This window comes from Chiloscyllium plagiosum, unplaced genomic scaffold (assembly GCF_037043375.1).
Source record: "Chiloscyllium plagiosum isolate Xiang-an unplaced genomic scaffold, Cpla_swu_hap1 HiC_scaffold_17, whole genome shotgun sequence".
Classification (NCBI taxonomy): Eukaryota; Metazoa; Chordata; class Chondrichthyes; order Orectolobiformes; family Hemiscylliidae; genus Chiloscyllium; species Chiloscyllium plagiosum.
This window is the reverse complement of record NW_028270155.1, coordinates 667384-691606: the sequence shown is the minus strand read 5'-3', so window position 1 is coordinate 691606 and position 24223 is coordinate 667384. Positions and strand designations below refer to the sequence as shown.

Genomic DNA, 24223 nt, shown 5'->3' with positions numbered 1-24223 from the left:
CATTCTTACCTAGTCTGCCCTACATGCAACTCCAGACCCACAGCAATGTGGTTGACTCTCAAACTTCCCTCTGGACAATTAGGAATTGGCAATAAATGCTGGCCTGGCCAGTGATGCCCTCATCAGATTAGATTCCCAACAGTGTGGAAACAGGCTATTTGGACCAACAAGTTTACACTGAATCTCTGAAGAATAACCCACCCATATCCATTTTCCCTACATTTATCCCTGATTAATGCACCGAACACTATGGGCAATTTAGTATATCTAATTCACCTGATTCGCACATCTTCATCCCATGATTGAATGATAATAAAAAAAGCTCTCTTGCTAACAATCTTGAAATTGTGACACTTTTTACTCATTTACCAACTAGTGGAAAGACAATATCCTTCTATACTCTGGCAAAATTGTTCATAATTTTGAACACCTCAATAAGGTCACCTCTTAACTTTCTTTGCTTCAAGGAGAATAAACCCAATATCTCTAATCTTTCCTTTTATCTAAAATCCTTAATTCTTGGTATCATGTTCGTAAATCTCCTTTGAACTTTCTCCAGGGTTTTAACATCCTTACTTAAATAAGATGCCCAGAACTGAACACAATACTCCAAACATGGTCTGACCAGCGATTTGTAGAGGTGTAGCATCACCTCCTTGCTTTTATACTGTATGCCTGTGTTTCTAAACCCAAGGATCCTCTGAGCTTTTCAACAACAAATTCATCTTCAGAGAATCATGACCATGAACCCCCAGGTCCCTTTGCTCCAGTACTCCCCTCAAAGTTGTACCATTGAGTTTGCATTGCCTCCCCATGTTTTCTTTCCTTCCAAAATGAATTATCTCACATTTCTCTGCATTGAATTTCATTTGCCAGGTGTCTGCCCATTTGGCCAATTTGCCAATGTCGCTCAGCATTATCCTCACAATTCATTATTCTCCCGAGCTTTGTATCAACTGCAAATTTGGAGATTTTGCCCTCAACCCTCCCCCCCCTAAATTATTTACATAAATCAGAAAAAGCACAAGTCCCAACACCAATCCCTGGGCGAATGCTATTTTTGACCCGTCTCTAATCTGAGGAATGTTCATCTATAGTTACCTTCTGTTTCCTATCTTTTAGCCAACTTCTAATCTATGCTGACAAGGACCCACCAATCCCAAACATTTCTAATTTGATATGTGGCACTGTATTATATTTTTATCATTGATAATCACAGGTGAGGTGTTGGAAGACTGGAGGTTGGTAAACTTGGTGCCATGTTTAAGAAAGGTGGTAAGGACAAGCCAGGGAACTATAGACCAGTGAGCCTGACGTCGATGGTGGGCAGGTTGTTGGAGGGAGTCCTGAGGGACAGGATGTACATGTATTTGGTAAGACAAGGACTGATTAGGGATAGTCAACATGGCTTTTGCGTGGGAAATCATGTCTCACAAACTTGATTGAGTTTTTTGAAGAAGTAACAAAGAGGATTGATGAGGGCAGAGTGGTAAACGTGATCTATATGGATTTCAATAAGACACTCGACAAGGTTCCCCATGGGAGACTGATTAGCAAGATTAGATCTCATGGAATACAGGGAGAACTAGCTATTTGGATACAGAACTGGCTCAAAGGTAGAAGACAGAGGGTGGTAGTAGAGGGTTGTTTTTCAGAATGGAGGCCTGTGACCAGTGGAGTGCCACAAGGATCGGTGCTGGGTCCACTACTTTGTGTCATTTATATAAATGATTTGGGCATGAGCATAAGATGTATAGTTAGTAAGTTTGCAAGTGACACCAAAATTGGAGGTGTAGTGGACAGTGAAGAAGGTTACCTCAGATTACAATGGTATCTTGATTAGATGGGCCAATGGGCTGAGAAATGGCAGATGGAGTTTAATTTAGATAAATGTGAGGTGCTGCATTTTGGGAAAGCAAATCAGAGTAGGACTTATACGCTTAATGGTAAGGTCCTGGGAGTATTGCTAAGCAAAGAGACCTTGGAGTACAGGTTCATAGCTCCTTGCAAGTAGAGTCGCAGGTAGATAGGATGGTGAAGAAGCTGTTGGATATGTTTTCCTTTATTGGTCAGAGTATTGAGTACAGGAGTTGGGAGGTCATGTTGCGGCTGTACAGGACATTGGTTGGACCACTTTTGGAATATTGTGTGCAATTCTGGTCTCCTTCCTATCAGAAAGATGTTGTGGAACTTGAAAGGGCTCAGAAAAGATTTACAAGGATGTTGCTAGGGTTGAGGGATTTGAGCTATAGGGAGAGACTGTTTTGCCTGGAGCATCGAAGGCTGAGGGGTGACCTTTTTGAGGTTTATAAAATCATGAGTGGCATGAATAGGATAAATAGAGAAGTCTTTGGAGTGGGGGAGTTCAGAACAAGAGGGCATAGGTTTAGGATGAGAGGGGAGACCTAAGGGGCAACCATTTCACGCACAGGGTGGTGTGTGTGTGTGTGTGTGGAATGGGCTACCAGAGGAAGTAGTAGAGGCTGGTACAATTGCAATATTTAAAAGGCATCTGGACGGGTATATGAATAGGAAGGGTTTGGAGGTGTATGGGCCGGGTGCTGGCAGATGGGACTAGATTGGATTGGGAAATCTGGTCAGCTTGGACGAGTTGGACCAAAGGGTCTATTTCCATGATGTACATCTCTATGACTCTCAGTACCCAATCCCTACCCTCATCCACGCCTGTGTCACCTCGTTAAGAACTCCATTGTTAATTCATATTAAATTATTAAGTGTATATATACCATACCCCGTATTATGGTCCCCAGTAGTTTTCCCACTATTGATGTCAAGCTGATGGATTTGTAGTTTCCTGGGTTATTCTTTGTCCCTTCCTTAAAGAATAGTGTCCCATTTGCAATCCTCCAGTCCCACAGGACTAATCTTGTGTTCAGAGTGGCCCGAAAAATGTCTATCAATAGCTCCACAATTTGCTCCCTAACTTCTCTTAGCAATCTAGGTTAAACCCTATCTGGACCTAGTGACTTCTGTACCTGAAGTGCTGCCAGTCTTTTTTTATAGCTCTTCTTTATCCACCACTTTACTATTAAGTTGCTCAACATCCGTATTTTCAACTAGGCCATTGTCACAATTTTCCAATTTGATGAAGTGTTTACTAAATCTCAGAGGATAGGAAAGCTGCCAGTGTAACTCTTATTCAAAAGAAAGCGAGACAATAAATAAGTAATTTAGATTAGATTATATTACAGTGTGGAAACAGGCCCTTTGGCCCAACAAGTCCACACCGACCTGCGGAAGCACAACCCACCCATACCCCTACATTTACCCCTTACCTAACACTACGGGCAATTTAGCATGGCCAATTCACCTGAGCTGCACATCTTTGGACTGTGGGAGGAAACTGGAGCACCCGGAGGAAACCCACGCAGACATGGGGAGAATGTGCAAACTCCACACGGTCAGTCGCTTGAGGCGGGCCTCTGGCGCTGTGAGGCAGCAGTGCTAACCACTGTGCCACCGTGCCACCCACTTTAGATCAGTTAACTTAACATCTGTCATTGGGAACATGTTACAGAGTTTATTAAAAAGAATGTATTGGCAAAGCGTTTAGAAATACATAATCAAACAGAATTGATGTGGCTTCACATAAGGAAATGTTATGCCTGACAAAGAACTGTAATAAATTTGAGGAGGTACAAGCTGAGGAGATATACACAAGGGAAGGACTACCTCATGACAAGAGACTAATATGAATGAAGGTTTGCTCACTGAGCTGGAAGATTCATTTCCAGATGTTTCATCACCCTACTAGGTAACATTGACAGTGGGCCTCCAGGTGAAGAGATTAATATGTCCAGTAGTTTGGGTCTTATTGGAGTTTAGAAGAATGAGGCAACCTCATTGCAACATCTAAGATTCTTAGGTGTTCGTTTAACAGGGTAGATGTGGAGGGGTTGTTTCCCTTTATGGGAGAGTATAGGACCAGTGGGCATCGTCTGAATAAGAACAAAATGAGAACAAATTTAATAAAAGCAAATTACTGCAGATGCTGGAATCTGAAACCAAAAGAGAAAATGCTGGAAAATCTCAGCAAGTCTGGCAGCATCTGTAAGGAGAGAAAAGAGCTGACGTTTCGAGTCTAACTGACCCTTTTTCAAAGTTTAAAAAAAAGGGAGAAATAGGGAGTTATTTATACGAGGCTGAGAGAAGGTGAGTCATGGCTCCAGAAGCAAAGGTAGCAATAAAGAGGTGACAATGACAGTGCATAGAGAGATTATAGGGAGATTAGAAACTGTGAATGACCAAGGCTGAAGCCGGTGCTTTGTGACAAAATATGGGGGAGATGGGTGAAGCAGAGGCAAAATGGAAAACAGGGGAGAAGGGTCGCAAAGGGGGAAGAGGAGAGGAAAAAGGTGACGAGAGAGTGGGGAGTGAGAGAAAGAGAGACAATCAAGAAATAAGAGGTACAGAACAATGAAAAAAAAATTAAAAAGGATAAATAAAATAAAATTCCGGAGCAGAATGAAAACAGAGGGGTCGAGATGGGATAATCATCTGAAGTTGTTGAATTCAGTGTTGAGACTGGCAGGCTGTAACGTACCTAGTCCGAAGATGAGATGCTGTTCCTCCAGTTTGTGTTGAGCTTCACTGGAACATTGCAGCAGGCCAAGGACAGACATGTGGGCGTGGGAGCAGGATTGTGTGTGGAAGTGGTAAACCACGGGAAGGTCCGTGACCTGATTGCGTACAGACCGAAGGTGCTGAGCAAAGCGATCACCCAGTCGGCATTTTGTCTCTTCGATATAGAGGAGACCACATTGGGAGCAATGAATGCAGTAGACCAAATTGAAAGAGGTACAAGTGAAACACTGCTTAATCTGAAATGAGTGGGGCCTTGGATGGTGAGCATGGAAGAGGTAAAGCTATCTGGACTACAGCCCTTCTCACCCTACGTCCTGTAAGGACTCTATCCCTTTCTCTCAGCTCCTTTGCCTCTGCCGCATTTGTTCCGACGAGGCCACTTTCCAAAGTGGTGCTCTTAATATGTGCTCCTTCTCCAACCGTGGTCTCACCTACAGTTGTTGACACGGCTCTCGACAGCGTGCAGTCCATCTCCCGCGCCACAATCCTCCCAGAACAAGGATAGGGTCCCTCTTGTTCTCACCTTTCACCCCACCAGCCTTCACATGCTAAGAATAATCCTCCGCCATTTTCGCCAACTCCAACACGATGTTACCACTAAACATCTTTCCTTCCCTCCCCCTGTCTGCATTCCGCAGAGATCGTTCCCTCCAGGACAATCTAGTCCACTCCTCTATCACACCTAACACCTCTCCCATCACACCTAACACCTCTCCCATCACATACAGCACCTTCCATCACCCCTTAACACCTCTCCCATCACACACGGCACCTTCCCATCACACCTAACACCTCTCCCATCACATACAGCACCTTCCCATCACACCTAACACCTCTCCCATCACACACAGCAACTTCCCATCACACCTAACACCTCTCCCATCACACACAGCAACTTCCCATCACACCTAACACCTCTCCCATCACATACAGCACCTTCCCATCACCCCTAACACCTCTCCCATCACATACAGCACCTTCCCATCACCCCTTAACACCTCTCCCATCGCACACGGCACCTTCCCATCACACCTAACACCTCTCCCATCACACACAGCAACTTCCCATCACACGTAACACCTCTCCCATCACACCTAACACCTCTCCCATCACACCTAACACCTCTCCCATCACCCCTAACACCTCTCCCATCACACACAGCAACTTCCCATCACACCTAATACCTCTCCCATCAAACCTAACACCTCTCCCATCACACACAGCACCTTCCCATCACCCCTAACACCTCTCCCATCACACACGGCACCTTCCCATCACACCTAACACCTCTCCCATCACACACGGCACCTTCCCATCACCCCTAACACCTCTCCCATCACACACGGCATCTTCCCATCACACCTAACACCTCTCCCATCACACACGGCATCTTCCCATCACACACAGCAACTTCCCATCACACCTAACATCTCTCTCATCACACCTAACACCTCTCCCATCACACCTAACACCTCTCCCATCACACCTAACACCTCTCCCATCACACCTAACACCTCTCCCATCACACACGGCACCTTCCCATCACACCTAACACCTCTCCCATCACACACAGCACCTTCCCATCACACCTAACACCTCTCCCATCACACACAGCAACTTCCCATCAGACCTAACACCTCTCCCATCACACACGGTACCTTCCCATGCAATCGCAGAAGGTGCAACACCTGCCCCTTTACCTCTTCCATGCTCACCATCCAAGGCCCCAAACACTCATTTCAGATTAAGCAGCGTTTCACTTGTACCTCTTTCAATTTGGTCAATTGCATTCGTTGCTCCCATAGCACCAGCTCCAGCCTTGGTCATTCACAGCTCCTAATCTCCCTATAATCTCTCTATGCACTGTCATTATCACCTCTTTAGTGCTACCTTTGCTTCTGGAGCCAGGACTCACCTTCTCTCAGCCTCGTATAAATACCTCCCTATTTCTCCCTTTCTTTAGCTTTGTCAAAGGGTCAGTTAGACTTGAAACGTCAGCTCTTTTCTCTCCTTACAGATGCTGCCAGACCTGCTGAGATTTTCCAGCATTTTCTCTCATGAGAACAACGTTATTTTCTCTCAGAGGCTATTGAATCTGAGAAAATTTTTGTCAAGGTACTCATTAAAAATATTCGAGGCTGAGAGACGCTTTTAATAAGTAAGGAATACAAGGGTTATGGGGAAGATGCAGAAGAGTGAAATTGAGGATTGTCTGATCAACCACAATTAGATTAGATTAGATTACAGTGTGGAAACAGGCCCTTCGGCCCTACAAGTCCACACCACCCGCCGAAGCGCAACCCACCCATTCCCCTACATTTACCCCTTACCTAACACTACGGGCAATTTAGCATGGCCAATTCACCTGACCTGCACATCTTTGGACTGTGGGAGGAAACCGGAGCACCCGGAGGAAACCCACGCAGACACAGGGAGGATGTGCAAACTCCACACAGTCAGTCACCTCTCTGAAATGTGGAGCAGACTCGATGGGCTGAATAGCCAATTTCGGCTCCAATGTTTTATGATTTTACGGTCTCTCATAAACTAATCCCTGTGTCTCATTCTCTTTTTACAAACCTGTATTAATGCCAGATTAATCCCATTGTCGTACTCTATTCCGCAGCTGTTTTAATATAAAGCTATTAATTTGGAGTTGTTCTAGCCTGGTGGTTTAGTGCTGTGTGGAAGGAATGCTGCATCATTATTTCAACAGAGGCTCCGCTTCGACTGAGAAAACGCTTTCCTCAAACGGTAACTCGTTCTTTTACCAATCATTTTTGATTACTGACCCCTGTCCTTTGCTTCTCCCCTCGCTCTATCTCTTCCCTTCACGTGTTCTGTCACATTCCCTCATTTCCCTTTCATTTGTCTGTTTCTTTATACACCTCTGCAACCCCACCCTCTGCCTTTCTCTCCCCGGCTCCCTCAGCCCCACCCTCACTGCCTTTCTCTTTCTGTTTCCCCGGCTGGTTGTGCCCCCACCCCTCCCTCTCTCCCCCCACCCCCTCCCTCCTACCTATACCGGTGAGGCGGGGATGGAGCTGTTTGACTGAGGGAGGACGATCCGATCGGCTGGATCGTCGGTGATCGCTGCTGTAGGAGCCGGGCGCCGGTGCGGGCGAAGGTGAGTGCGGACAGCGGCACGGAGCTCTCCTCTCCCCCCGGAACCGGGCGGGAATTGCTCTGGGGCTGCAGGTAGAGGTTAATTCGGGAGTTGACGGTGACTGAGGAAGGGAGACCGATCCCCGGGTGCAGCTTCCCCACCCTCGGAGGTGACTCCGGCTTTGTCCCGAGGCACTGCCCTGGGGGGGAAGAGGGACAACCAAACCCCAACCAACTCCCGGGGCAGCCCATCACAGAAATAGGATCGCCGTTTGTACAGGAATACAGAGACAGGGCGACTCATTAAAAGGGACTCACTGAAGGAGCCTGTTCAACCCCTTGAGTCTATGCTGCCTCCCGCCGCAACAATCCACTCAGTCCTTCAATTCCCGGAGGCTCTGGACTGGTATTTCATTTAAGTCTATCCAAGCTTTCTTGGGAAATCCATGTTCCCATCTCCAGCCAGCGAGTTCCAAGGCATTGCCAGTGACCGTATCAAAAAGTTCCTCTCACAATTCCTTGTACCACTTGCCGAATCTGCGCCCCACTCCGTTTTAAACCTGTCAAATTCCTATACCCTTCGGTCAAATCGCCCTTTAATCTCCATAGCTCCAATGAAAGCCACCTCCTCACCTTCTCCATCCTAATCCGAGGCATGAAGGGACTGTGGGAGAGATGAGGAAACTGAGCTTCTATTGTCTGGAATTTAGAAGATCTCAGAGAAACGTACAACATTCTTAAAAGGCTAGACAAGGTAGATGCAGTGGAATGTTTCTGCTGATGGCGTGGCCAAGAATCGGGACACAATTTCAGATTCAATTTAGGATTCACGTAAGGAAGAATGTCTTCACTCTTTGTAATTTTCTAGGGTTGTAGAGGGTCTTGGAAATTCAGTTACTGAGGAAGTTTAAGACAGAAATTAATACATTTCTCATCATTAATAACCTCAAAGGATATCAAAATAATGCTGGAATATGGCCAGGAGGTGGATAGTCTAGAATGGCAGAGCAGATTTTAGGGGCTGAATGGTCTACTCTTAGGTCCCCAATCTTGTAGCTAGAACCTTAATCACTAGAGAAAGACTGCAGAAATAGACAGAATGCAGAAATAGAGAGATAGCAGTAATGGAGAGAGATTCTGTATTAGAATAGAGGGAGTGTAGGAAAAAGGATACAGTAATAGAAAACGTAAAGGCAGAAATAGAGAAAGCAAGTGCTGAAACAGAGAGTGTGGGAATCTTATGGAGTCGAGGTTAAATCAGATCAGCCGTTACCTTATTGAATGGCTTGACAGACTCAAAAAGGCTGAGTAGCCTCCTCCTGTGCCTTGTTTGTATGTTCACATGAGAGTGAGTACAGGAACAGAGAGAATCCGTGTCCTGAAATGGGGAGGGGGTGTGCGGGAGGTCGCAGAAATAAAGGGATTGCAGAAATAAAGAAAGTGAGAATTGAAATACAGGGTGAGAGCAGAAAAAGAAAGGGGGTCAGTAAAGTGTATGAGAGAGAGTGCACAGAAACAGAGAGGAAGTCCTGAAATGCAGAGGGAACGTGTCGAAAAAGTGTGCTAGAATTGAGAAAGAGTGAAAAAAATGACAGAAAAGGTACAGAAATAGTGAAATTGAGTGCAGAAATAGAGAGGTCATGTGAAAATCAAGAAAATAGATGTTAGAATAGAAAGAGTGAGCAAAATAGAGAAATAGAAAACATAAGTAATGGATTAGTGAGTGAGATTAGGGAGGGAATTCAGAAATTGTGTGTTTTGGAGTAGAAAGAGCAGGGGAGCAGAAAAACAGAGAAAGAAAGTGCAAATGGTGAGTGTAGAAATAATATGTCTGCTGGAAGCGATGGAAAAAGTGAATTTCCAACTTTTTTTATTCGTTCATGGGATGTGGGCATCTGACTGGGCCAGCATTTATTGCCCATCCATTATTCCAAATAACATTTGTGCTACACAAAAGCCAAGCAAACATCATCTCCAATAAGATACAATCTAACCATCACCCCTTGACCTCAGTGATGTTACCATCATTGAATCCCCTACTATGAACAAATGTTTGGCTACTGTTGATCAGAAAGTTAACTGGACTCATCACATAAACAATGGTTACAAGAGTAGTCAGAGACTAGGAATATTGCAGTGAGTGACTCACCTCCTGACTCCCCAAAACCTGTCCACCATCTACAAGACACAAGTTAGGAGTGTGATGGAATATTCTCCACTTGACTGGGTGGGTGCAGCTCCAATAACACTCAAGAACCTTAATACCATTCAGAATAAAACAACTTGCCTGATTGGCACCACATTCACAAACATCCACTTCCTGCACCATCGATATTTAGGAGCAGCAATGTGTACTATCTACAAGAATTGGCAACTTAACATTCTGGGATGTAGGATCTTTAGGCGAGACGGAGGAGGGTATAAAAAAGGGCATTGTGTAGCAGTGTTAATTAAGGAGTCAATTACTGCAATATGGAGAGATGATATCTTGGAAGGATTCTCAAATGAGGCTTTGTAGATAGAACTTAGGAATATTAAGGGGGCAGCTACTTTATGGTAAGTGTATGATAGGTCCCCAAAGAATCAACAGAAAATAGAGGAGCAAATATGTAGGATGTTGGCAGAGGTATGCAATAATAATTGGGTAATTCTACTAGGGGATAGTCATAGTGTTAAGGCTTTAGACAGGATGGATTTTTTTAATATACCCAGGAGAGTTTTTTTTAATCAATACAAGGCTCAACAAGGGATGGCGCAGTGCGGGATCTAGTTCTAGGTAAAGAAGCTGGACAAGTATTCAATGTGGCAGTGGGGGGACATTCAGGCAACAGCTGCTACAACACAGTATGGTTCAAATTTGTTTCCTGACAAGGAAAATGATGGCCTGCAAAATACAACTTTGGAATTGGGGGAAGGCAGATTTTCTTAAAATAAAGCAGGATCTGGCCAAAGTAGACTGAGAACAGCTCCTGCCGTGCAACTGTACAGTGCAGCAATGGGGGGTAGGGGCAGCATTCATAGAGGAGCTGGAGAGAGTACAGGTCCAACATGTACCCTGTAGAGGGAACTGTAGGAGCAATAAGTTCAGAGAACCCAGGATTTCTAGGACAATTCAGGACTGGATAAGGAAGAAGAGCTAAAAGCAGCAAGGAGGGGACATGAAAGGTCCTTAGTAGATAGGATTAGGGAAAACCCTAAGGCTTTCTATAGGTATGTTAGGAATAAAAGAATGACTAGGGTAGGAATAGGTCCAGTCAAGGATAGTAGGGGGAAGTTGCGTGTGGAGGCGGAAGAGATTGGGGAGACACTGAATGAATACTTTTCTTCAGTATTCACTCAGGAACAGGGCATTGTTGTCGATGAGAATACTGAGGAACAAATAAGTAGAATGGATGGCTTTGAGGTATGTAGAGAAGAGGTGTTGGAAATCCTGGAAAAGGTGAAAATAGATAAGTCCCCTGGGCCTGATGGCATTTATCCTAGGATTCTCTGGGAAGCAAGGGAGGAGATTGCAGAGCCATTGGCCTTGATTTTTATGTCCTCTTTGTCTACAGGAGTAGTCCCAGAAGACTGGAGGATAGCAAATGTGGTTCCCTTGTTCAAAAAGGGGAGTAGGGATAGCCCTAGTAACTATAGGCCGGTGAGTCTCACTTCTGTTGTGGGCAAAGTCTTAGAGAGAATTGTAAGGGATAGGATTTATGCACATCTGGATAGGAATAATGTGATCAAGGATAGTCAGCATGGTTTTGTGAAGGGCAAGTCGTGCCTCACAAACCTTATTGAATTCTTTGAAAAGGTGACGAAGGAGGTTGATGAGGGGAAAGCGGTAGATGTGGTATATATGGATTTTAGTAAGGCGTTTGATAAGGTTCCCCATGGTAGGCTACTGCAGAAAATACGGAGATATGGCATTGAGGGTGAGTTGGAGGTTTGGATTAGGAATTGGCTGGATGGAAGAAGACAGAGGGTAGTAGTTGATGGCAAAGTTTCTTCATGGAGTGCCGTCACTAGCGGTGTTCCGCAAGGATCTGTTTTGGGACCATTGTTGTTTGTCATTTTTATAAATGACCTGGAAGAGGGGTTAGAAGGTTGGGTGAGCAAGTTTGCGGATGATACGAAAGTCGGAGGAGTTGTTGACAGTGAGGAAGCATGTGGCAGGTTACAGCAGGATATAGAGAAGCTGCAGAGCTGGGCAGAAAGGTGGCAGATGGAATTCAATGTAGCTAAGTGCGAGGTGATTCACTTTGGGAAGAATAACAAAAAGATGGGGTACTGGGCTAATGGTCGGATACTTGGTAGTGTGGATGAGCAGAGGGATCTTGGTGTCCATGTACACAGATCTCTGAAAGTTGCCACCCAGGTAAATAGTGCGGTGAGGAAGGCATATGGCGTACTGGCTTTTATTGGTAGAGGAATTGAGTTCCGGAGTCCTGAGGTCATGATGCAGTTGTATAAGACTCTGGTACGGCCGCATCTGGAATATTGTGTGCAGTTTTGGTCGCCATACTATAGGAAGGATGTGGAGGCATTGGAACGGGTGCAGAGGAGGTTTACCAGGATGTTGCCTGGTATGGAAGGAAAATCGTATGAGGAAAGACTGAGGCACTTGGGGCTGTTTTCACTAGAGAAAAGAAGGTTTAGGGGTGACTTGATTGAGGTGTACAAGATGATTAGGGGGTTAGATAGGGTCGACAGTATGAACCTTTTCCCGCGTATTGAGTCGGGTATTACAAGGGGGCATAGCTTTAAATTAAGGGGGGGTAGATATAGGACTGATGTTAGGGGTAGGTTCTTCACTCAGCGAGTCGTTAGTTCATGGAATGCCCTGCCAGTAACAGTGGTGGACTCTCCCTCTTTATGGGCATTTAAGAGGGCATTGGATAGGTATATGGAGGATAGTGGGTTAGTGTAGTTTAGGTGGGCTTGGATCGGCGCAACATCGAGGGCCCAAGGGCCTGTACTGCGCTGTATTCTTCTATGTTCTATGTTCTATGTTCTAAGAAAAGGCTTTTAGCATGTCCAAACAGAGCAATTCAGCTGTGGTCCCACAGGAAGTAGAAGAGGGAACTTAAGAAAGCAATTAGAAGGTAAATAAGGGGGTTTATAAATGGACTTGTGAACAGGATTATGGAGAAACCTAAAATACTTTATAAATACATTAAAGGGAAGAGATTAACCAGGGAAAGAATAAGGCCATTAGGGACCAAAGGGCAACCTGTGTATGAAGCCACAGGATATTGGAAGAGCGTTAAATGAATACTTCAGTCTACACTCTGGAAAAGGAGAACATAGGTACAGAATTCAGGAAAAGAGACTGTGGGGAACTTGCACAGTTTCATATAGGAAATGAGGAAGTATTGGAGGCTCTGACAGGCTTAAAAACGGACATATCTCCTGGCTTAGATGAACTGTATCCCAGGCTGCTGTGGGAGGTGGAGCAGGAAGTTGTAAGGACTCTGACATAAAATTTTAATTCATCTTTGGCCATGGGGGAAGTGCCAGAGGACCGGAGAATGGTTAATGTGGTTCCACCTTTTAAGAGGTTGGTGGAGATGAACCAGGAAATTGCAGACTAGTGATTCTTGTGTCAGTGGTAGGGAAGGTATTGTAGAAAATTCTGAAGAAGCAAATTAATATCCACGTGGAAAGGTACACTTTAATTAGGGATAGTCAGCATGGCTTTGTCAGAGGGAGGTCATGCCTTACAAATTTGGTACATGTTTTGAAAATGTGATCAAGTGTGTGCATGAGGGAAGTTCAGATTCGATTAGATTCGATTACACTACAGTGTGGAAACAGGCCCTTCGGCCCAACAAGTCCACACCGACCCGCCGAAGCGTAACCCACCCATACCCCTACATTTATCCCTTACCTAACACTACGGACAATTTAGCATGGCCAATTCACCTTACCTGCACATCTTTGGATTGTGGGAGGAAACCGGAGCCCCCGGAGGAAACCCACGCAGACACGGGGAGAATGTGCAAACTCCACACAGTCAGTCGCCTGAGGCGGGAATTGAACCCGGGTCTCTGGCGCTGTGAGGCAGCAGTGCTAACCACTGTGCCACCGTGCCGCCCACAGTTGATGTAATTTATATGGATTTAGCAAAGCTTTTAGAAGATAGAACTTTTTGACAAGGTCCCTTATAGGAGACTGATTGAGAAGGTTCAAGCACACAGAACTGAAGGAAACTTGGCGAGATGGATCAGAAACTAGCTTTGCCATAGGACACAGAGGGTAGTGGTAGGCTGCTGTTTGAGTGACTGGAGGCTAGTGTACCACAAGATTCAATATCGGGACATTTATTGTTTGTTATATGCATAAAAGATATAGGTGAAAATGTGGGGGGATAGTTTAGAGGAACAAAGGGATCTGGGGCAATTATTCACAGATTGTTGACGTCTGTAAAGTGTGTGAATTGGATAATTAAGGCAGCAAGGGAGGACAGAAAAAAAGATGTGGCTATAAAAGAGCTGCTCCTTCTTTGAGGTATTCTCAGTGTTGGAGCTAATTTCCTCAAATTCTAAGAACAATAATTATTGTTTTATAAGCTGTTGCATTGTTTTGGAAATTTGGGAAAAAATGATCAAAACAATGGCACTTTAAAAAGGAAGATGGACACAGGCACTGGCAGTGACCACACGGGAAGTGATTCAAATGGAGAAAGAAACCTACACTGCTGTCTGACCAGCAGTGAATCTGCACAGCTACTGCTTTTGCTGTTTATTTCAAGTATCTCTGGACATCAGAGTTCATCTAAGAAAAATTAACAAATAGCAACATTCACAGCTGACCATGGAGAAACCTGTGTGGGACAGCTCACAGCAGGGGAGCAGCTAAGTGCCTTTTTAAGTGTAATCTTATTGTTTATTTTGTAAAGCTGCAATAGGTAGTAGAATAGGGTCTTTTTGATTATATGTTTTATTGAGATCTATTTCTTGATTAAATTTTAAAAATGTAAAACAAAGTTACTAAGTTAGCCTGCCGCAGTGTATTTAGAGCAGTAAGACTGCTATTTTTTGAGTCTGTGGATAGTTAAGGTGCAAAGATGGTGTTTAGTAATGTGTTCTTCCTGTCAGATGTCAGAGATTAAGGAGAGTTTCCATGTTACTGATGATTATGAGTGCAGGAGGTGGGTTTGGTTGCAAATCCGATTGCATCGTATGGATTGGTTGGAGTGACAGTTAAAGGCAATGAAGAATTTACAGAAGCTCGGGGGTGTGATGGATTGCAGCAGTAGGACAGGAGAAGAACCACAGATACAGTCAGGTAGGTGGGTTACCGCCAGGAAAGGTAGGACAGGGAGGCAAGTAATGCAAGAGTCTCCTGTGGCTGTCCCCATCTCAAACTGTATGCTCTTCTGGAAAATATAGGGTGTCATGGGGGACTCTCAGGGGAATGTAGCACAGACAGCAAGGTTTCTGGTACCAAGACTGGCTCTAATGAAATGAAGGGTATGTCAGGCTCGAAGCGATCAATTATGATAGGGGACTATCTTGTCAGAGGCACAGATGTTTCTGCAGCTGTCAGTGAGAAATCAGAATGGTGTATTGCCTCCCTGGTGCCAGGATCAAGGGTATCTCAGAGAGAGTGCAGAATATTCTCAAAGGGGAGAGGGACCAGCAGGAGTTCGTTGTACGCATTGGAACTAATGACAAAGGAAGAGAAAAGGACGAGACTCTGAGGAGAAATATAGAACATTAGGGAGGAATTTAAAAGGGAGGTCCTTGAGAGTAGTAAAATCTGGATTACTACTGGTGCCATTAACTAGTGAGGATAGTAATAGGAGGATAGAGCTGCTGTACGCATGACTGAGGAACTGGTACAGGGGAGAAGGATTCTCATTTTTGGATCTTTGGAATCTCTTCTGGAGTAGAAGTGACCTGGATTGCAGGTGAATTGGAAGGGGACTAATACACTAGCAGGGAAGTTTTCTCGAGCTGCTCAGGAGGATTTAAACTAGTAAGGTGGTGGAGGGGGTTGGAACCCAGGGAGATAATGAGAAAAGAGATCAGTCTGAGACTGGTACAGTTAGGAAAACGAGCAAGTCAAACAGTCAGGGCACACAGGAACAAAGCAGAGAACAAGGTAGAACTGATAAATTAAACTGCATTTATTTCAAGAGGCCTAACAGGGAAGGCAGATGAACTCAGGGCATGTTTGGGAACATGCGACTGGGATATCATAGCAATTATAGAGACGTGGCTCAGGGATGGACAGGACTGGCAAATTGTTCCATGGTACAATGCTATAGGAAGGATAGAAAGGGAGGCAAAAAAGGGGGAGAGTGGCGTTTTTGATTCTGGATAATATTACAGCTGTACATAGGGACGATATTCCTGGGAATACATCTAGGGAAGATTTAGTTTGAACTGAGAAATAAGAAAGGAATTATCACCTTATTTAAGAAGGTTAGCGGGGATAGTCCAGGTAATTATAGACCAGTGAGCCTGACATCATTAGTAGGGAAGTTGCAGGAGAAGATACTGAGGGATAGGATATATTCCCATTTGGAAGAAAATGGGCGCATAAGTGATAGACAGCATTGTTTTGCACAGGGAAGTCATGTCTTACCAACTTAATAGAATTTTTGAGGAAATTACAAAGTTGATTGATGAGAGAAGGGCGGTAGATGTCGTATACATTGACTTCAGTAAGTCGTTTGATAAGGTTCCTCCTGGTAGGCTGATGGAGAAAGTGGAGTTGCATGGGGTCTAGGGTGTACAAGCTAAATGGATAGAGAACTGGCTGGGCAGCAGTGGAAGGGAGTTTTTAAAAATGGAGAACTGTGACCAGTGGTGACCCACAGGGATCAGTGCTGGGACCACTGTTGTTTGTGATATACATAAATGATCTGGAGGAAGGTATAATTGGTCTAATTAGCAAGTTTGCAGACAACACTATGATTGGTGGAGGAGCAGATAGTGAAGGGGACTGTCAGAGAATACAGCAGAATATAGATAGATTGGAGAGATGGGCAGAGAAATGGCAGATGAAGTTCAATCCAGGCAAATGCAAGGTGATGCATTTTGGAAGATCCAATCCCAGAGCAAACTATACGGTAAATGGAAAGGCTCTGGGGAAGATTGATGTACAGAGAGTGTTGGGTGTTCAGGTCCATTGTACCTTGAAGGTGGCAACGCAGGTCAGTAGAGTGGTCAAGAAGGCATATCGCATGCTTTCCTTCATCGGACGGGGTATTGAGTACAAGAGTTGACAGGTCGTGTTACAGTTGTATAAGAGTTTGGTTTGGACACATTTAGAATACTGCATACAGTCCTGGTTGCCACATTACCAAAAGGATGTGGATGCTTTGGAGAGGGTGCAGAGGAGGTTCACCAGGATGTTGCCTGGTATGGAGGGTGCTAGCTATTAAGAGAGATTGAGTAGATGAGGATTATTTTCATTAGAAAGATGGAGGTTGGGGGGGGACCTGATTGAGGTCTACAAAATCATGAGAGGTGTAGATAGGGTGGATACCAAGAAGCTTTTCCCAGAGTGGGGGACTCAATTACTGGGGGCCACGAGTTCAAAGTGAGAGGAGAAAAGTTTAAGGGAGTTGTGCGTGAAAAGTTCTTCACGCAGAGGGTGGTGGGTGCCTGAAACAATTCTTCCGTCGCCTCCGCCTCCGAGCTTACTTATACAATCAGGATTCCCACCCACCTTCCGAGGACCCCTTCGCCCACCCTCCAACACACTGCATCCACCTGGACACCCCGCGCTGGCCTATAACTTGCCATCGACCTCTTCATTTCCAACTGCCGCCGGGACATTAACTGCCTCAACCTGTCTACCCCTCTCCCCCACTCCAACCTCTCACCCTCACAACGCGCAGCACTCCAATCCCTCTGCTCCAACCCCAATCTCACCATCAAGCCAGCGGATAAAGGGGGCGCAGTGGTAGTCTGGCGCACTGACCTCTACACTTCTGAAGCCAAACGCCAACTCGAGGACACCTCTTCCTACTGACCCCTCGACCATGACCCCACCCCCATCACCAAACCATCATCTCCCAGACCATACAGAACTTCATCACCTCAGGAGATCTCCCACCCACAGCTTCCAACCTCATAGTCCGGGAACCCCACACTGCCCGGTTCTACCTCCTTCCCAAGATCCACAAGCCTGACCACCCTGGCCGACCCATTGTCTCAGCATGCTCCTGCCCCACTGAACTCATCTCTACCTACCTCGACACTGTCCTATCCCCCCTAGTCCAGGAACTCCCCACATACGTTCGAGACACCATCCACGCCCTCCACCTCCTCCAAGACTTCTGTTTCCCCGGCCCTCAACGCCTCGTCTTCACCATGGATATCCAATCCCTCTACACCTCCATCCGCCATGACCAGGGCCTCCAAGCCCTTTGTTTTTTCCTCTCCAGACGTCCCCAGCAGTACCCTTCTACTGACACTCTCATTCGTTTGGCCGAACTGGTCCTCACCCTTAACAATTTCTCCTTTGAATCCTCCCACTTCCTCCAGACCAAAGGGGTAGCCATGGGCACACGTATGGGCCCCAGCTATGCCTGTCTCTTTATTGGCTATGTAGAGCAGTTGATCTTCCGTAATTACACCGGCACCACTCCCCACCTCTTCCTCCGCTACATTGATGACTGCATTGGCGCCACCTCGTGCTCCCGCGAGGAGGTTGAGCAATTCATCAACTTCCCAACACATTTCACTCTGACCTTAAATTTACCTGGACCATCTCTGACACCTCCCTCCCCTTCCTGGACCTCTCCATCTCCATCAGTGACGACCGACTTGACATTGATATTTTTTACAAACCCACCAACTCCAACAGTTACCTGGATTACACCTCTTCCCACCCTACCTCTTGCAAAAATGTCATCCCGTATTCCCAATTCCTCCGCCGGATCTGCTCCCAGGAGGACCAGTTCCACCACAGAACACACCAGATGGCCTCCTTCTTTAGAATCCGCAATTTCCCTTCCCACGTGGTTAAAGATGCCCTCCAATGCATCTCGTCCGCATCCCGCACCTCAGACCCCACCCCTCCAACCGTAACCAGGACAGACCGCCCCTGGTGCTCACCTTCCACCCAACCAACCTTCGCATAAACCAAATCATCTGCTGACATTTCCGCCACCTCCAAACAGACCCCACCACTAGGAATATATTTCCCTCCCCACCCCTTTCCACCTTCCGCAAAGACCGTTCTCTCCGTGACTACCTGGTCAGGTCCAGCCCTTCTACAACCCACCCTCCCATCCTGGCACTTTCCCCTGCCACCGCAGGAACTGTAAAACCTGCGCCCACACCTCCTCCCTCACCTCTATCCAAGGCCCTAAAGGAGCCTTCCACATCCATCAAAGTTTTACCTGCACATTCCTCAATATCATTTATTGTATCCGTTGCTCCTGATGCGGTCTCCTCTACATTGGGGAGACTGGGCGCCTCCTAGCAGAGCGCTTTAGGGAACATCTCTAGGACACCCACACCAATCAACCACACTGCCCCGTGGCACAACATTTCAACTCCCCCTCCCACTCTGCCGAGGACATGGAGGTCCTGGGCCTCCTTCACTGCCGCTCCCTCACCACCAGACGCCTGGAGGAAGAACGCCTCATCTTCCGCCTCGGAACACTTCAACCTCAGGGCATCAATGTGGACTTCAACAGATTCCTCATTTCCCCTTCCCCTACCTCACCCTAGTTCCAAACTTCCAGCTCAGCACTGTCCCCATGACTTGTCCGGACTTGTCCTACCTGCCTATCTCCTTTTCCACCTATCCACTCCACCCTCTCCTCCCTGACCTATCACCTTCATCCCCTCCTCCACTCACCCATTGTACTCTATGCTACTCTCTCCCCACCCCACCCTCCTCTAGCTTATCTCTTCACGCTTCAGGCTCACTGCCTTTATTCCTGATGAAGGGCTTTTGCTTGAAACGTCGATTTCGAAGCTCCTTGGATGCTGCCTGAACTGCTGTGCTCTTCCAGCACCACTGATCCAGAATCTGGTTTCCAGCATCTGCAGTCATTGTTTTTACCTATCAGAAATGACTTCCAGACTACTCAGACCCCTTGGCATCATGGTAGCCCACAAACCTACCAACGCACTTAAACAGCAAATAATGAGACTAAAGGATCCATTAGACACTACCAGCAAATCTAACGTCATTTACAAGATACCATGCAAGAACTATAAAAAAGACTATATCAGACAAACTAGTAGGAAACTTGCCACCAGGATACGCGAACACCAACTAGCCACCAACCACCCACTATCACAAATTTCCATGCATATAGACAACTAAGGACACCACTGATCCTAGGACAAATGAAACAAAGACACACATGAGAATTCTTAGAGGCATGGCATTCTAACCAGAACTCCATCAATGAACACATAGATTTAGACCCTAACAACCTTGCTTGGAAAAAAACCCAGAAATGACATCAACTATCTTAAGAAACCAAGACCTATAAATAGAGAGACAGGACATACCACCAGCACTTCACCGGAGACTCTCACTGATGATGTTACCTAGTATGGTGATGAAACGTCTGAAAACAAATCTTCCAGTTCAGCGAGCTAACTTACATACTTACACATAAAGATGGATACATCCCCAGAACCTGATCAGGTATAAGCTAGAACTGTGCACAAAGCTAGGGAATTGATTGCTGGGCCCTTTGCTGAGATATTTGGATCGTCGATAGCCACAGGTGTGGTGCTAGAAGCCTGGGGGTTGGCTAATTGAATTGAATTGAATTTATTGTCACATGTACTGAGGCACAGTGAAAAGCTTTGTCTTGTGAGCAATACAGGCAGATCACAGAGTTAAATAGCATAGATAAGTAAATAATAGATAAACAGCGGCAAAAAGAAAAACACAGGTACAGGCGAATGCTAGGAGTTTGAGAGTCCATTCAGGATTCTAACAACAGGAGGGTAAAAACTGTCACAAAACCAGCTGGTGCGTGTGTTCAGGTTTCTGTACCTTCTCCTGGATGGTAGAGGTTGTAGAAAAACATAGCTAGGGTGGGATGGATCTTTGAGAATGCTGAAGGCCTTTCCTTGACAGTGGGCCTGGTCGATGGATTCTATCAATGGGAGGTTGGCCTTTGTGATTGTCCAGGCCGAGTTCACCACTCTCTGTAACCATCTCCGATCTTGAATGGTATAGTTGCCATACCAGGTAGTGATATATCCAGACAAAATGCTTTCAATGGCGCACCTATAAACGTTGGCAAGGGTACTCGCCGTCATGCCAAATTTTCTCAGCTGCCTGAGGAAGAAGAGACGTAGTTGGGCCCTTGTAACTAGTGCATCCACATGAAAAGTCTAAGAAAGCTTGTTGTGGATGACCACTCCCAGGAGATTGACACTCTTCACTCGTTCCACCTCTGTGCTGTTAATGTGCAGGGGGGCATGAGTAACATCCTACCGAAAGTCAATACTGAGTTCCATGGTTTTGCTGACATTGAGAACTAGGCTGTTCTCAGTGCACCATTTTTCCAGGTCTTCCACCTCCTGTCTGGTAGTCATCGTTGCCATCTGAGATTCAACTGACTATGGTAGGCTTGGATTATTTCTCTAGAGCAGAGAGACTGACGGTGGACATGATTGAGGTGTATAAGGTTATGAGGGACACGGACAGGATGAATAGAGAGCAGCTGTTCCCCATGGTTGAGGGGTCAATCATGAAAGTGCATAGTTTTAGGGTAAGGGGCAGGAAATTCAGACAGCATGTGACAAAAAAGCCTTTTCACCAGCAGATGGTGAGAATCCGGAATGCATAGCCTAGGAAGGTAGTGGAGTTCAGAAACCTTACAAGCTTTAAAAAATGTTTGGGCGAGCACATCAAATATCATAACATTTGAGGACATGGAACAAGTACAGGAAATTGGGATTAGTCCATCTTTAGTGGTAGTTATATCAGTGCAGACTCAAAGGGCCTGATCTAAGCTGAATGAATCGATAAATCTGTAAGTTGCATTAAAGAAATTCACCAAGGCTCTTTACATAGCACCTTCCAAACCCATGATCACTTCCATCTACCGGGACAAGAGCAGCAGATACATGGGAATACCACCACCTTCAAGTTCCCTTCCAAACCACTCACCATCCTGAATTGGAAATATGTTGCTGATCCTTCACTGTTGCTGGCTCAAAATCCTAGAATTCCCTTCCTAAGGACATTGTGGGTCTACCTACATTGACTGCAATGGTTCAAAGAGGCAGCTCACTCCAACTTCTCAAGGGCAACTAGGGACAGGAAATAAATGCTAGCTGGCCAGCAATACCCAAGTACCCTTTAAAATACACCCCTTGATCTGAAGTTATTCAGAAGGCTGTTTAGAGTCAAAGATATTGCTCTGGATTTGGAGTCACATGTAGGTCAAACTGTGTAAAGATGGCAGATTTACTTCCCTACAGGACATTAATGGATCAAATGGAGTTTTAAGACAATGGTCTTTGGGTAGATCTTAATTCCAGACCTTTTTAAATTGAATTAAAATTTGAACATCTACCAGGGGTAGGATTTCAGCGCATCACCCAGGTCAAGATTACTAGACCAATGACATCGCCACTACACCATTTCCTTACAGGAGTACAGAGAGAGAGAGAGAGAGAGAGAGAAACATTGAAGTAGACTATTTAAAAAACCATTAAAAATGTTAAAAGTGAAATGGAGCGTTCACAGAAATTGTGTGTGCATGTGGAGTAGGAGAGAATAGAACTAGAAAATAACACAATAATAGAGAGGCAGCTGTAGAGAAACCAACTGCTGGGATAAAGAGAGAAGAAGCACAATAGAAAGAGAGTATGAAGAAATAAATTGAGTGATAGAGCAAAAGTGTACAGGCTAAAGAATCTGGGAGTTGGCATAGTGAGATTGGGAGCTGTAATGGAAAGATTTGAGGGCAGGAATAGAATCATAAAGATCTGCAACACAGAAATGGCCCTTTGATCTATTACATTTTCGTTGATCAAAAACAACCAAAAACATTTTAAATCTCATTTTTGAGCAGTTAGTCCATAGCCTTGACTGCCTTGGCATCATGAGCGCATATTTAAATACTTCTTATATGTTACGAGAGTTCCTACCTCTACCATCCTTACAGGCAGTGGGTTCCATATTCTCACCATCCTTTAGGTGATAAAAGGTTTTCCTCGTATCTCTAAATCTCCTGCCCCTTCCCTTAAATCTGTGCCCCTAGTTATTGATCCCTCTATCAAGGAGAAAAGTTTCTTCCTTTACCCCATCAATATCCCTCATAATTTTGTCTCAATTATGTCCCTTCTCAATTTCTTCTGCTCTGAGAAAAACAATGAGTCTATTCAATCTCTTTAATAACTGTTACTCTATTTACGCAAGCTCTTCCTTCCTATTCTTTAGTCCCTCTATTTCTGCATTTTTTGCTCTCTCTATTTCTACACACCATTCCATATTCTTGATCCTTCACCAATAGGAACAGTTTCTCTTTCTGCACACGCCAGATTCCTCAAGAATCTGAACACCTCTATCAAATCTCCTCTCAACCTTCTCCAAGAAAATCAATCCGATCATTCTTCAATCATTCTATGTAACTGAAGTTCTTCATTCTTGGAACAATTCTCATGAATCTTTTCTGTACCTTCTCTCACAACTTTCCTCGTGGACTAAGTGGAGTGTCCTGAACCAGATGCGATAATCTAGTTGAAGCCAGTGTTTTAAAGAGGTTTAACATAACCTCCTTGCTTTTATATTCTATACCCATAATGATAAGACTAAGGATGCTATCTTTTGCATTACTTTGAACCACTTCTCCATGCTTTTCCTACTAAAATGAATAATTTCACACCTCTATACATTAGAACATAGAACATTACAGCACAGTACAGGTCCTTTGGCCCTCAATGTTGCAGCAACCTGTGAAACCAATCTGAAGCCCATCTAACATACACTATTCCATTCTCGTCCAGTGACTATTTAAATGCCCTCAAAGTTGGCGGGAAGGTTTTTCACGTGATGAAACAAAGGAATCGGTTAAAGTGTGTCTGCATTAACGCAAGGAGTTTCAGAAATAAGAGTGATGAACTTAGAGTATGGATCAGTACTTGGGACTATGATGTTGTGACCATAGCGGAGACGTGGGTTTCACAGGGAAAGGAATGGTTGCTAGATGTTCCAGGGTTTAGAACATTTAAAAGGGAGCTTGGAAAAAGAGGAGGGGGTGTAACATTGCTAATCAGAGAGTGCATCACATCTACAGAAACGAAGGTTGTGGAGGAAGGTTTGTCTACTGAGTCAGTATGGGTGCAAGTTAAGAACAGCAAGGGAGCAGCCACCACACTGGGAGTTTTCTACAGACCACCTAATAGCAGTAGGGAGATTGAAGAATACATAAGCCAGCAGATTTTGGACAAATGCAGGGTTGTTGTCATGGGTGATTTCAACTTTCCAAACATTGACTGGAACCTCCTCAGTGCAGATGAATTGAATGGAGCCGTTTTTGTCAGGTGTATTCAGGAGGGTTTCCTTACTCAGTATGTAG

At 45.1% G+C, this 24223-nt stretch overlaps 1 protein-coding gene across 1 annotated transcript in view; it reads left to right on the top strand.

The window, feature by feature from the left end:
- The first annotated feature begins 7593 nt into the window (after nt 1-7593).
- Nucleotides 7594-24223, top strand: part of has3 (hyaluronan synthase 3) — a 49693-nt gene continuing 33063 nt past the window's right edge. Inside the window, exon 1 of the mRNA XM_043706468.2 lies at nt 7594-7732. The gene's annotated coding sequence lies outside the window, so the exon portion shown is untranslated. The remainder of the gene's footprint in view (nt 7733-24223) is intronic.